Genomic DNA, 4,055 nt, shown 5'->3' with positions numbered 1-4,055 from the left:
TATGCAAATATAAAAGGAGATTTAAATATAAAAATATAAAAGGAAAAGACAGGAAGAGCATATGCTAAAAAATGTCAAAAGTCTTTTCTCTGGCTAGGACTCTGCGTGATTTTTGGTTACTTCTTTGCTTAGTTGTAGTTTCTAATTTTCAACATGTATTGTTTATGAACAGGGCAAGAAAAAAGAAGCAAAAACTTACTGGTCACTGAAACTGCTAGTATACTTAAAGACAGCTGTACCATCAGGAAGGATGTGCGGAGCCCTTGGAAGGGCATATGGACAAGGGTGATGGTTGGTGTGGATTGTAAGCCGGTAGCCTCAACTGCCTAGTCAAGAAGATTCTGACACTAGACCATAAGTAAAAATAAAATCTCAAACTTGTTCCAAACACAGCTGCTACTGCTAAGTCGCTTCAGTCGTGTCCGACTCTATGCGACCCCAGAGACGGCCGCCCACCAGGTTCCCCCGTCCCTGGGAGTCTCCAGGCAAGAGTACTGGAGTGGGTTGCCATTTCCTTCTCCAATGCATGAAAGTGAAAAGTGAAAGTGAAATCACTCAGTCGCGTCCGACTCCTAGCGACCCCATGGACTGCAGCCTACCAGGCTCCTCCATCCATGGGATTTCCCAGGCAAGAGTGCTGGAGTGGGTTGCCATTGCCTTCTCCATTCTTGAGCTGGGAATGCCTAATTTGAAAACCCATCAGAAGGAAAAGAGGACAAGCGTGTGATTACTGCTCCTCTATCCTATGGGAGGGTCGGGAGCCAGGCTCTTGTGTGGGCGACAAACTCCTGCCCTGGAAGGCTTAGGGCGGAGAAGGCTCTCTTCCATTTCCTTCACATTAATGGAGAATAAGTCCTTTTTAAGCTAGGCAGGCCAGGGTCCTCTCCGCACTCTGGCAGGGAGCAAATCTCAAGAAAGCCAAGCCACTCACAGACTGCGCGCTTTGCTCATACTCGAAAGAGCCAAAGAGGACCCCAAACACAGCAAACATCCACAATTCAAGAATAGAGGAATTAGAGCGAACCTCTGTCTAACCACATCTTGATGTCAAGAAACCCAGGAATGGTGCAGTCCTTGAGTTCCACAGGAGAAAATATGTCATCTCAAAAATTAAGGAAAAATGTTGGAAGGAACTGAACCATTCAAATAATTGGATTTCGAAAATAAAGGCAAATGCTCTCATGGTAAGACAAGAAGTATTGAAAAGGCTGAGACAGAATTGCCTAGGTTCAAATCCTACTGTCAGCAGGACTTCAAACAAGTTACTCAGTCTCTCCATACCTCTGTTTCCTCACTTCCAAACTGGGGATGCTATGAAGGTTCAGTGGGATGATCCATGGAATGTGCTTAGAGCTCGCCCAGGCAAAGTATGTGTTCAGCATATGCTTCTGCTTCATTATCCTGTATGTTTTTGTTTTATCTTATTTTCTGCTTCTCTTTTTTTCCCTTCCTTTATATAAGGCACATTCTAGAATTTTCCCTAATTAATTTTCATTTGTCTATGCTGTTTTGAATGTATATCTTAGTATATCATTTTTAAAATTGAGTATTGTTGATTTACAAGGTTGTGTTAGTTTCCGGTGTACAGCAAAATGATTCAGGTGTATATATTACATGTGTGTATACACACATGGGCTTCTCAGGTTGTGCAGTGGTAAAGAATCCTCCTGCCAATGCAGGAGACACAACAGACAAGAGTTTGATCCCTGGGTCAAGAAGATCCCCTGGAGTAGGATATGGCAACCCACTCCAGTATTCTTGCCTAGGAAATCCCATGGACAGAGGAGCCTGGTGGGCTACAGGCCATGGGGTCACAAAGAGATGGACACAACAGGGCAAGTATGCGTATGCTTACATATTTTTTCATACTTTGTTCCATTGTGGGTTTTTGTTTAGTTTTTATTTCATAATCATAAACTTTGCCATCCAGCTATACTTGGAGGGAGATTAGGAGAGTGTGGAACCCAAATAACTGCAGTGAGAGCACAAAGATTATAGGGTATTTTGAGCAGATGAGGTTGTAGGAGTGGTCTCCTGAGCTAGAAAAGAACGGACGGGTGGTTAAGATAAAACACAAGTCAAGGGCTTCCCTGGTGGCTCAGTGGTAAAGAATCTGCCTGCCAATCCAAGAGACACAGGTCTGATCCCTGGTCCGGGAAGATCCCATATGCCATGGAGCAACTGAGCCCATGGGCCACACTGTTGAGTCTGTGGTCTAGAGCCCGGGAACCACAACTAGTGAGCCCACGTGCCACAGCTACTGAAGCCTGCTCACCTAGAGCCTGTGCTCCATGACAAGAAAAGCCGCCACAGTGAGAAGCTGGCACACTACAACTAGAGAAAAGCCCTCGTGGCAGTAAAGACCCAGCACAGCTAAAATTAAATAAATAAACAAACAAAAATCAAATTTATTTATTAGATCTGTCCACAGTCAGCTATGGTGACCTTCTTGCTGGTCTTGCCATTCCTGCACCGAGAGCGTGTCATGGCTTCCACAATACTTGTGCCCTCTTTCACCTTGCCAAAGATCACATGCTTGCCTTCCAACTACTCAGTCTTGGCACAACAGATAAAAAACTGAGAACCATTTGTGATGGGACCAGGATTTGCCACGGACAAGATGTCAGGACTCCTACGCTTCAGGATGAAATTCTCATCATCAGGCGTCACACCATGCATGGACTTGCCACCAGTGCCTTTATGGCGTGTGAAGCCACTACCCTGGCACACAAATCCCAGAATTATTCTCCCCAGTGCTCAGAGCACGGAAGTTTTCTGCTGTCTTTGGAACTTTGTCTGCAAACAGCTCCAATCTGTTAACAGCTTTACTAGATGAGCAGTTGCTTCTTGGTTTCCAGGTCCCTTATCTCAAAGGAGATGTGGCCCAAGGGCTCACCATCAACAGCGATGTGGAAGAATACAGTGCGGCTGACCATGGCTGACAGAACAAGAGGCTCCAGGGTGGTGGCCTCTGCTGGGCCTCCATTGCGGTTTATTACAGGGTATTGAATATAGTTCCCTGTGCCATATGGTAGGGCTTTATTGTTTATCTATTTTATGTATTGTAGTGTGAAGAGGAACTAAAGAGTCTCTGGATGAACGTGAAAGAGGAAAGTGAAAAAGTTGGCTTAACACTCAACATTCACAAAACTAAGATCATGGCATCCAGTCCCATCACTTCATGGCAAATAGATGGGGAAACAATGGGAACGGTGACAGACTTTATTTTTTGGGTCTCCAAAATCACTGCAGATGGTGACTGCAGCCATGAAATGAAAAGATGCTTGCTCCTTGGAAGAAAAGCTACGACAAATCTAGACAGAGTATTAAAAAGCAGAAACATTACTTTGCCAACAAAGGTCTGTCTAGTCAAAGCTATGATTTTTTCAGTAGTCGTGGGTGGATATGAGAGTTGGACTATAAAAAAGGCTGAGCACCGAAGAATTGGTGTTTTCGAATTGTGGTGTTGGAGAAGACTCTTGAGAGTCCCTTGGAATGCAAGGAGATCAAACCAGTCAAGCCTAAAGGATATCAATCCTGAATATTCATTAGTAGGGCTGATACTGAAGCTGAAACTATAATACTTTGGCCACCTGATGCAAAAAGCCAACTCATTAAAAAAGACCCTGATTCTGGGAACTATTGAGGGCAAGAGGAGAAGGGGACGACAGAGGACAAGATGGTTGGATAGCATCACCAACTCAATGGATATGAGTTTGAGCAAACTCCAGGAGACAGTGAAGGACAGGGAAGCCTGGCATGCTGCAGTCCATGCGGTCAGAGTCAGACACAACTTAGCAACTGAACAACAACAACGAAAGTATGTATCTGGGGCTTCCCAGGTAGCAATAGTGGTAAAGGACCCGCCAGCCAATACAGGTCTGAGCCACCTCTTGGGTGCCAACAGCCTCAACAAGATATTTAGAGGAAAGTGGCGGGGGGAGGGGGGCAGGCATCTGGCTTCCTGCTCCAGCCACTCCTTTGCAGAAGGCTGGCAGCAACGGCTCCTATCAGATGACCTCCACTTGCCCTGGGACCAGGGCTTCCCTAGTGGC

At 45.4% G+C, this 4,055-nt stretch overlaps 1 pseudogene; it reads right to left on the bottom strand.

The window, feature by feature from the left end:
• Positions 1–2,415: 2,415 nt before the first annotated feature.
• On the bottom strand, positions 2,416–2,936 carry LOC145503525 (peptidyl-prolyl cis-trans isomerase A-like; annotated as a pseudogene).
• Positions 2,937–4,055: the final 1,119 nt, after the last annotated feature.

The sequence above is a fragment of the Giraffa tippelskirchi genome, chromosome 4, assembly GCF_054371585.1.
Source record: "Giraffa tippelskirchi isolate mGirTip1 chromosome 4, T2T-mGirTip1v1.2.pri, whole genome shotgun sequence".
Taxonomy (NCBI): domain Eukaryota; kingdom Metazoa; phylum Chordata; class Mammalia; order Artiodactyla; family Giraffidae; genus Giraffa; species Giraffa tippelskirchi.
Note: the sequence above shows the minus strand (reverse complement) of the source record. Positions and strands in the feature narration are given on the sequence as shown.